At 35.9% G+C, this 11,187-nt stretch overlaps 1 pseudogene; it reads right to left on the reverse strand.

Moving 5' to 3' along the window:
- Window positions 1-4,017: 4,017 nt before the first annotated feature.
- Window positions 4,018-5,847, reverse strand: LOC119506833 (annotated as a pseudogene).
- Window positions 5,848-11,187: the final 5,340 nt, after the last annotated feature.

An 11,187-nucleotide genomic window follows, 5' to 3' on the forward strand; every position in this document is an offset into this window, starting at 1 on the left:
GGATGTAATAAGGAATCACTGTAGAATTTTGAAATGAAGAGTTAAAGCCTTTGGCTTACTTAAATACACATACACTCATATACATATAGATTGAACAATAAAACATGGCTCAATGTTAAGAATGTAAAAGAAGGGAGCATGAGTATAACTATGGAGATCAAGTAGGAGGCTCTTTGAGTAATCTAGTCATGAGATGATAGTTGCTTGGATCAGGGTTATGGAAGTGGAGGGGTTTGAAATGATTGGATTTTGGATACATCTGGAAGATAGATAAAGAATGGACATAAAATAAAAGGAGATTAAGGATCTCACTACTATAGACTTGCTTGCACTTAATTGACATCTGGGAGGAGGGAAATTTACACCAGCTCAACCAACCACACTTGATTAATGGCTCCATTATATTATCTCCATTTATTCTACATGGATGAATTTAACTAAGATTTTGTTGAAGGAGCCTGGGAAGTAAAGCCATTAGAGCTGGGTATGGAATTTGACCAACCTGTTTGTTTAGGTAATGGAAGAAAAGATGATTAACTTAAGGGCTGAGAACTTCTTATTTGTTCCCCAGTGAAGAATCTGAAGAATAAGCTGTGGATAAAATTGAATAGTCTAGGAGTTGGTAAAAAAAAGCTTATTAAATCCTGCTGTCCAGTGTACTGTAACACTCGCTGGTGAAAGGGAGGACACTTACAGAGGACCAAAAGTTAGAATTGGAAGATGCATGCATATTGTGGTACAAGGAACTATGTTTATAATGAAACTACAGATTAAAAGGCAAGAAAGTATAAAAATGTCTTGTGGTAGCAGAATCTACACCTCAATGCCTAATTGGAATCAAGATGCCATGTAAATGGATGAATTGCCATTGTTATACTGTGCTGTTTGTAGGAAAAGTCCATAATGTACCCGCTTTTATTTTGTGCTTTGAATTGATCAAACCCTCCTCCATAGTAAACACACAGCATGATTAAATCTTGGAAGGAGGACAAGATGTAAGTTTATATTTACTTTCTCAAAGTGCCACTGCTTTCCAGATGTCTTTATTTTAGCCAGATAGAAAGTCTGGAAATTGAAATCATAAATAACTGGCTGTAAAATACTTTATATGCAGACAGAGATGTTTTATGTCTCTATATGTCAAATGTTTACTTGATGGAGAAAGTAATGCCTTTTTAGCTTTACATTTAAACAGTGTTTCTGTTAGTTTTTTTTTTTAATGATCTGTTTTATGGATAATGTTTTCATGAGACAGTAGAGTACATCAGATTTTCTTAGGCATGTGGAGACTCTCTGATAGAGATTTAGGATCTATTTCATTCTAGAATTACATGGAAATGTATACAAAATTTATCAGTGTTTCCAGAATTTTAACAATTCACCTACATTGAAGGAACTGTTCCACCTCATCTTCCTTCTTCTGCTGCTGATTTGCTCAAATAAAATGACTCTGAACTAACTTACAGAGTTTGACAACTTCTGCAGTTTTAGAGATCAACATGACACTTGACTGTTTTCCAAGAACACATTCAGAGGTAGAGCAAGTTGCTCCCGGCTGCGTTGTAGGAACATAAGCTCAGGCACAACAGAACTTTCAGGAAAAGACTGTTTAATTACTTATACAACACTAAAAGTCCAAAAGAGCAGGGGAAGAGATCCCATCATGGCTGGTCTCTTGGGGAGGCCAATTGTTCAGGTTGGGATCAGTGGATGGCAGCTCTGGGCACCCCACTTTGTGGCCGAGAGGAGAAATGCCTGAAATGTCTGATAGTGGATATTTATACTCCAGGGGGAGGGGCCTTGCCAATGTTAAGCAGCTGGGGCTGCTTGTTCCTGGTATGGGGTTCAAGGTAAGGTCAGGCCATACCGTTAGACTGCAATCTTCTCCAGGGTGCAGAATGGAAACATATTGAAATGTCTGCACACAAAGGAAACAGAGGTGGGTAGGCAAGGGCTGGAGGGTGGCCACTGAGTGTGTCCACGACTTCTCCAGCAAAAGGTAAATGCCCAAATCCAATTTAGGTATAACAAAATGTAGGATTTGAGAGATTTAAGAAAACCGTATGAGCCATGAGACATGTCAATATTCTGACCCTTTTTGTTAGCTTACTTTGTAGTTAAGATGAAAATATTTTTGTATCACTTTACTCTTAATTGTTCTAGGGTAGCAAGCATCTTAAGTAAGAATAAGTAAATATTAATTATTCAATTTATTTATATATTTTTGAATCAATTGTTTTTATAAAATTGAGACAAGACAGGCATTTCTTTTTATTAAAGATGATATTTCAACATGACAGACATGGAGTTACTTTCATGATGAACAATGACTAATATGAATTATATATATATTATATACCTAACATTAAAATATTTATAAGCATTGCAAGTTCTGTAGAAACTATTTTAAAAATGGTGTATCAAATATAGTAAAAGTGAAATCTGTTAATATATACGTAAGTAAAATTTTGTGTATATTTTCAAAGTGAACCCAAAGTAAAATATAGTAAAATCTATAGCTTAGCTTAACAATAATGATTAAAACATCTCAAATCTTCCACATACACAAATGCAGGTGAAAAATTTAATCAATTTCTGACTACTAATCTAATAAGTTTCTAGAGGACAAACACTTCATCTTTGAAGAATTTATATAGCACAACAAAATTAAAATAAAATCCAGGTACAGTATTTTTTGAATACTTTTTTTTTTATTAACAATTCCAGTGACAAGACATAGCTAAATGAGGAATTTGTAATAAGCTTCTATTGCATATCACTGATGTAAGAGTGGAACAGGTGATCATATATAGAAAGAAAGCTACTGTAAATTCTGAGAGTAAGAACTTTTTTATGATATTCATTTGAATTTTCTACTTTGTAAATTAACACCAAAAATATACTTTTTTAATTTTTAATTTTACAATAACAAATCATCATTATCTACGTAATAGCATTTGAATCATGGGAATAGTTTTTAAGGCTCTAAAATCTTGATATAAATATAATTCTCATAAGGTAAATTTAATTTTTCTGTACTTTAAGGTTTATAATTTTTTTTTTTTTTTTTTTTTTTTTTTAGCAGGGAAGATACTGTTTATTAAAATAAAGCAAGGGAAACAAAGGGCTTCTCCCTTCAGAATCCTTTCTATTTCTATTTAACAGAGCTTTAATCAAGAAATGAAACATACAAATGCAAGAAATATGTACATGTAGAAAAAGTGTGCATTCACCAACCTAAAATGCAACATTAATTGAAGAGAAAACTAAAGCGATGCTTTGTAGTTGCCTGGATTTCCCTAGGGGACAGCAAGTCAGTGCTTATCAGCCTTCCTCAGAAGAGACTATTTTGATCAATATCAGACCCAACTGACTCAGTCTATGAAACCCTGAAAGAAGGATATTCTTCACATATAAAAGATATGTCTTTGATTAAGAATTCTTCCATATTGCCATTCCAAGCATTAACAACCATGTGGCACCTCTAGAAAGAGAGAGCCTTTGAATTCTAGGAAAACACTTACTAAAACACCCAGGTTCCATTTTATAACCTGTTCTCAGCTCTCAGCCTCCCCAGGAAGGAACCGGAGATGCAAAAGTGCCCCCACTGGAGAAGGAACACTCTAGTTACATAATTTATTTCACGGTCTGCAATTTAGGGTCAATTACTTGTGACATAATTCCTGCTTAAAGATGATGAAATATTAATAAAATTGACAAAAATGCGAAGAGTGAAGGAGCGCTTAATACCACACGACCTGCTGGTTGATTCCCTACATCTGACACACAAAGCTGATGTCCACAGACATCAGAGCATAACTTCCCTTTGCCTCCCAATGGGTTCCAAGATGTACATAGAGGACACTGCTTAGTTCACCATAAAGAGCCTCAATGCATTGTGCAGCTAATGTGAAAATGTTACCTGGAGGGCAGGGGGCGGGGATGTGGGAAGAGAATCATTTGCATTTCAGCTCTTTATTTTCAAACTTCCGCCCAATCAGAACTGCTTTTCTCACATTACTGCGCGGCATTTCTCCTAATGGTCGTGATCAGCCTTGTGCCATATTCTCTGTAGTCCACAGGTTTCACGTCCTCCACAGAGGTCTTAATTGGAGACTCATCACTGTAGGTTTCTAGTTTGACCCTGATCCTGAAGGTGAAAGATCGAAAGTTGGCATTCTGGAAAACTTCCTTAAATGCCTGCTCATTCTTCTCTCTTAATTCCCCCAGATAAGCAGCGCTTTGTCCGAGGATAGCCTCTGCAGACTCTTGGAAAAAAGTCACCCACTGATTCTCTTGAAAATCTACAATATTTACTGATAGGATCATGCGGTACTTGAAATTGGGAAATTCACTGTCACACTTCTCACAGCAGTATAATCCATTCTGTTGATCTGTCACTTTCTTGTTGCAGTCCTGAGTTGGGCAGGCCTGGTACATACAATTCTCCTTGCGGAGATACACCACTGTTGCCACACAGCTGAAATAGTCTGCCTTGTTACCTTGACCCAGATTCTCTGATTTAACCTCATACAGGGTTTTCCAGTTGGTGTTGCCCCCTCCTACTCCTCCACTCTTTAGATCAGAGATGGAAACACCATCTAAGGCTTGTCCTGAGTCAAACCATCCACTAAGCTTATAGGCCTCTGGGATATCAGGATTCACAATGACAGTGCTTGAAAATAGTATAGAGGGGCTCCGTCCACCAAAATCAGAAACTCTGGCTCCTTTGATAGCCATCACGGGCTGTCTAGAACCATCAAATCTATCAGCATCTTCTCCCCACAGAGTAGCAGTTACCACCTTCCCTGACATGTACATCAAGTAGATATTTCTTTTAGAAACTTCTCTGTTATTAGATTTCACTGTGATTTTAGTGGCATCTTCATAACTCTTGCAGATTCCAATTATGTCTACAAGTGAGTCTTTAGACTTGTTCTCTAGGTCACCAATCCCAGTGAAATCAAAGTGAACTGTAGGTAAATGATGACCATCTTCACAGGGCATGACAGATATTGAAGGTCATCTCATAGTCATTTTTAACAGCTGTGAATTGCTTGTTAGCAATCTTTAGGTGCCTTTCGAGAAGTAATAAACCTTGTTCACTTCAATAAGGGGAAAGAACTTGTCCACTTGCTTGTTGAAAGCAGTAACTCTGATTTCACCACTTTCATCAACCAGTTCTAAAGAGAAAAGCTTTCCTTCCCCTCGGGAATTGCTCTAGGTATGGATCTGATTTTTTTTGGTAACTCGAGCACAAATAGTCCACTTGGACTGGTAAGGGGTAAGGCTGGCAATGGGTACCACTTTGGACTGTGTTCCCCCAGGAATGTTCACGAGGCTGGTATTTCCAGTTTTTCCAAATGTCTTTGAGACACCAAAAGACTTAGATACGGTGGAACCCATTCCTGAACTTCCATTCTGTTGCTGGGGCTTGCTGGTTGGTGGATTGGTTGCTGAGACAGGAGTAGGAACAACTTGCTGTCCTTCATTATAGGATACTGGATTGCCAATCTTTAATCCAACTGCTTCAGCTGATTTCAGAACTTCTAGTTCCATCAAAATAACTACTCTCCTTTCAACTTTCAGAGTGTTAACAATAAATCAGTTAATCTGGCTAATACAGTGGCTGGACAATTGTTCGTTCTCAACAAGAGGGTTCAACTGTGTTGCCAACATGAAAGAGGATAGAGTGTTCAATCCATCACTCATAAGCAATCGATCATGGGGTGGACTGTTCTCTGTAGTAATGGAATGGATATTAATGACTTGGAGAACTGGTTTTATGGCTGTATCTCCGTGTTGCATTATAGCTGCAATGGCTCCTTCGCTCAGCTGGCCCACCATGGTTCTGCCAGGCTGACTCCCTCTACTTATTTTTAAATGTACTTTTCTTTAGGAATATTCCACTAAACTCTATTCATTTTATATAAGTTTACTGTAATACATAAAACATACATAAAGCATACATGAAGTAAAATTTTGTGTATATATTCAAAGTGAACCCAAAGTAAAATATAATAAAATCTATAGCTTAGCTTAGCAATAGTGACAAAATATCTATTCATTACATATATATTTATAGATAGATAAATGATAGCTATAAGTATAGATTTATGGGTGACATATATATATAGCACCTACTGTGTACCAGGCATTGTGATAGTGAGAGTTGATAAAAGATTAAGAGATAGTTTTCTTGCACTCAACTAAATCTGATGTTTAATGAGTGATTTATAATTAATTAAGGGAATATTTATGCAGTAAAACCTATCATAAAGGTAATAAAAATACTATGAAAATGCCCAGAAAGGAAATTGAAGCCATGTTTGGTGGCTTCATGCAATATATATTTAATGTAGGAAATGTTTATGCTAAAAGTAAAAAAGGTAGTTGGGGTACCTGTGTGAAAATTTAAAGGAACAGTGTTCCAGAATGAGGAAACCACATGAACAGAAGATGTGGCAATAAGGAAGCACATGTTTCACTCCTGGGACTAGTTACTGAGTAGGCATTGCTGAGCATGGAATAGAGAGTAAGTCTGGAAATGGTAAGGGATAATGCTGGAGAGGTGGGAGCTACATCAGGTAGGCCTGGTACAAGTTCACCTTGAGGAAAATTTGAAGGCACTGAAATAATTTACACAGGGAAGTAATATGATGAAATTTTGTTTTAAGGATGTCATTCCACCTGAAAATTTAAGAATATCTTGAAAGGCAGTAAGACGGGAAGCAAGGATACCAGTTCAGAGGGTATTTCACCACCCTGTTAGAGCAGTAATGGAGCTCTGAATTTGAGGGTAATTCTGGCAGTAGAATCGGCAATGCCTGATGAAGACGGGATGAAGAAACTGAGGGATGTAAGAGTGAATAATTTTCTCTCAGATTTCTGTCTAGGTCAGATGGTTGGATTGTGAAAGTGACTGAAATATGCCAAGGTGGAAAAATTATGGACAAAATTTAGCAAAGATATTGAGACATTGGATAGCACAACTAATGCATGGCTTTGTAATTTTTCAACAAACTCACAAAATATATTTAGAATTAATACTACATAGATAAATATAAAAGTAAAAACAACAATTATTTTGAAGTCACATAGGGAAACAAATTTATCAAGTATTATCTAAAACTTAGTGAGTGCATGCATATTATTTTTCCGAGCTTATAATACTTGCTGTCTCCTACTGAAATATTTAATTAAATCATTAAATTTCCTCAAATTAATTACTGTTTATTCAAATAATAAATAATGTGAGTGTACAGCTATCAGCATTCTTTTCACATTTATAAAAGCATTATAGAAAATATTTTATTAGATTTCAGACTGAAGGGGTGTATATTCTTCCTATTAAGAGTACATTATGTCATGGATGATCATCTGTTAGACTTAAAAGGCAAAGTTTCTAGGGTCCACAGTATTTTAGGGGTCCGCAGAAATGTTTTAATTTCTTTTAAAATCTGAAGAAAAGGAAATGACTTTTAGCTTGAAGAAAATATAGTAATATAGCCATCTTTATACCAACATAATTTTAGTATTTTAATGGAGAAAAGGGCCCACAAAGACCAAAGTGCTGAAGGTCTACAAAAGAAATAATATGGCCCTGATACAAGTGACAAAATTTAGATCCCCTACAGGATACATTTAACTGGCTATCTGTAAATGGATACTGCCTGTGAAACTAAATCTTTGAGGAATTTTGAGGGAATAAGAAAGAAATGGTACCAAGGATATTACTGCAATATTATCTGAGGCTCTTCCAAGCAAAAGAGAAATGAGAGCAGGAAGAGTGGAAAGAAAGAGACCAAAATTGATTAACACATAGAGAGAAGAAATGTTATTTCTGTAAAGCCCAAGGGAAAATAAAAACATCAAACTTAGGGTCAAAAGTAATACATGATCCTGGAATAATCATTATGGTAAATTAGTAAACAAATAAACAAAAAAAGAAACAAATATTCTAAACCAAACAGCAGCACAGCAGATCATGTGGTTCTGCCTCATTTATTGAGGACCTGAGAGAAGAGGAGTTTCACCCTGGATATAGATACAGAACTATTTTCTGTACATCCATGATGGTAATGGATAGTGAAGATAAGAGACTGAAATAGATCTGAACTTCCAAAATGATAGAGAAAAAATAAAAGAAACATAGATACTGATAAAACTTCTGTTCTTTCATTATTCATTCTTTTAAAAAATATTTATGGAGTACCAAAACAAAAGAAACATATATACTGATAAAACTTCTGTTCTTTCATTATTCATTCTTTTAAAAAATATTTATGGAGTACCAGCTATTGTCCAGGCATTGTTTGAGATATTGGTGATTGAGAAATGAACCAAAAAAACCCTCACCTGCATGGGGCATATATTGTCTTGGGGGTGACAGACAATAAATAAATAAACAAGAAAATATACAAGATGTAGGAAAGCAATGTAAATTATGGGTAAAAATATAGCAAAGTGCCAAATATTAAATTACTAGAGTACAAGAATTTTGCAATTTTCTATAGGGTGTTCATGAAGTCTTGCTTAGACAATTGGACTTGCATGTATTGAGGGAAAAATCCAATCAGAGGAAAGTGAAAAACCAAGTGTTTGAAACTGGAACAGGCTCAAAGTATTAAAACTGCAGACATAATGATTAGAGCAGCATGAGCAAGGAGAATTGTGGGGGATAAGTTTTCAAGGGTACAAGTAAGGTATTTTAGACACACTGTAACAACTGTGGGTTTTACAGTGACTGAAATTAGAAGTCACTGGATGGTTTTCAGCAGAGGAATAAAATGAGAATTTTTAAAGCTTGACTCTGCCTGCTTAGGAGAATAGACAGTGGGTAAGCAATACAATAGTAAGGAGACCATTAGGAAGCTATTGTAATAGTCCAGGCGAGAGATGATGATGTGCAATTAGTTTTCTATTTTTGCATAACAAATTACTATAAACTCAGGGTGGCTTAAAACAACAAAAATATAGTTTTCTCACAGTTTCCATGGGTCAGAAGTCTGGGCCCAGATTAGCTGAAGGGTCTCACTAAGATGAAATCGAAGTGTTGTCCAGGACTACTATCTCCTATGGGGAGCAGTTTCCTCTCACAAGCTCTCTGGTTGCTGACAGAATTCATCTCCTTGCCACTTTATGATTGAAGTCCTATTTTCTTACTGGCTGACAGTTGGGGGCTGTATACAGCTCTTATAGACCACCCTCAGGTCTTTGCCGTGTGTCTCCCTCCCCTTACTTCTTCACGGCCACCAGGAGAGGGTCCAATGCTCCTTCTTATCTCTTTTAACAACACACATGATTGAGTCAGGCCCACTCAGTATACTCTCCCTCTGACTAATGTAAAGTCAACAAATTATGGACCTTAGTTATATCTGCAAAGTCCATTTTCCATATAATATAGTATACTTAGAAGGGTAATATCCCATCACATTCACAAATGCTGTCTATATTCAAGGGGAAGTGATTATACAGGACAAATCCAACTGGAAGTGGGAATCATGTGGAGCCATCTTAGAATTCTGTCTCCCATACTAGCTTGACCAAGAATGGTAGTAGTGGATGTGACAAAATGTAAAGCTATTCAGTGTATTTTATGAAGATAAAACTGATAAAATTTGCTGATGGATTGAATGTAGGGTAGGAAATAAAGAGGAATCTAAAAGAATTCCAGTTTCTTGGCAGGACCAAATTGCAAGGATAAAGTTTCCATTAATTGCTATATGAAGAGCAAATTTTCAGGAGGGAGGTGAAGAGTTTGCTTTAGGCATGAAAAATTTGATGGATATACCTCCTGCAAAGAGGTATTGAATAGTGGGAGAGATCTAGGCCAGAGATGTAAATTTCAGAATCATCTTCACATAGGTAGTACCGAAGAGATCACTACAGAGTGAGTTCAGATTAAAGATAAAAGAGATCAGGAGACAAAGTACTGCTTGGGGTACTGCTTGGAGTATTGTTTGGGGTAAGGATGAAAAATAAGAGTTAGCAAAATAGGTGAAAAAGAGTGGTGAGAAATATAGGAAAACCAAGAAATAGTGGTGTCTCAAAAGCCAGAGAAAAATTGTGTTTTCAGAAAGAAGGAGTGATTAACTGTATCAAATACTACTCATAGGAACAGTTTTAGGGACAGAGAAGCAGAAACACCTCCAGGTAACAGCTGTCATCACAACAGTTGGGAGACTCCAAAACCTGACCCAGGAGATAAGCTTCAGCTCTAAAGCCCTCCTGTACAATCACGAGAAATAGTGTTTGGTATCAGAAATATTCTTAAAAGGTGAAAGGAGTTTTATACCATATGGTTCATGATTTGAAAATCAAAATAAAACAAAACTTTTAGGAGAACTGAATCAAGAAAGAAAGTCATGGAGAAAGATTGTGGGAAAAAATTGAGTAGGTGGCTCTTCTCAGTCCTTCCATCAGAACAACTGTTAAACAAGCAGAGACTGTGTGAAACAACTATTTTGAAACTCCAGAGGTCAGAGGAACACTGTACACTATCCAGGGAAGAGCAGCAGGAAAAGGCTTAATCCAGTGATAGGAATTTAATTGACGGCAATATTTACATGCAAAATAAATTATTTTTACATGGAAATTTCATTCGTTTTAGTACCCTTATAAATTCAATAAACAGCCTCAAGTTAAATATTGCTGCCAGAATAAGTGAGTACTTCAAAGGAAGGTAGAATCAAATGACTGCATTATTTGAGCAGAATCATGGTGATTTTATTCGAATTTAATATCAACATTGAACTAATTCAATAAAGTCACATATAATCAATAACTTAGTGTTTGTTGACTATATAATTAATGGCATGAATGAGGATCAAATCAGTTTTTATGTGTTCAAAGGGAAAGTTATAGAATATACATTCTTCAATCACAAAAATAGCCAGTGTTTCACATTCTGTTCAAGTCTGTCTGGGGCATACAGAGACAGAGTAGATAGATGCATAAGCAATCTATATTTCAAATATTTATAAGTAGTATTAAACAAATGTAAGTAATTATTTAGGAAATTAATACTGTGATACTTGAGATTCTGGATCTGGATAAGATCCAGAAAATCAAAATACCTTCATAAACATTTATATTCACAATATAATTCTCAGATTAAGACTTAAGTGAAATATAATACAATGGCTACTGTTTTCCATTTTGAGACTTCATGTTGCTTTTTTTCTT

Source organism: Choloepus didactylus, chromosome 12 (assembly GCF_015220235.1).
Source record: "Choloepus didactylus isolate mChoDid1 chromosome 12, mChoDid1.pri, whole genome shotgun sequence".
Classification (NCBI taxonomy): Eukaryota; Metazoa; Chordata; class Mammalia; order Pilosa; family Megalonychidae; genus Choloepus; species Choloepus didactylus.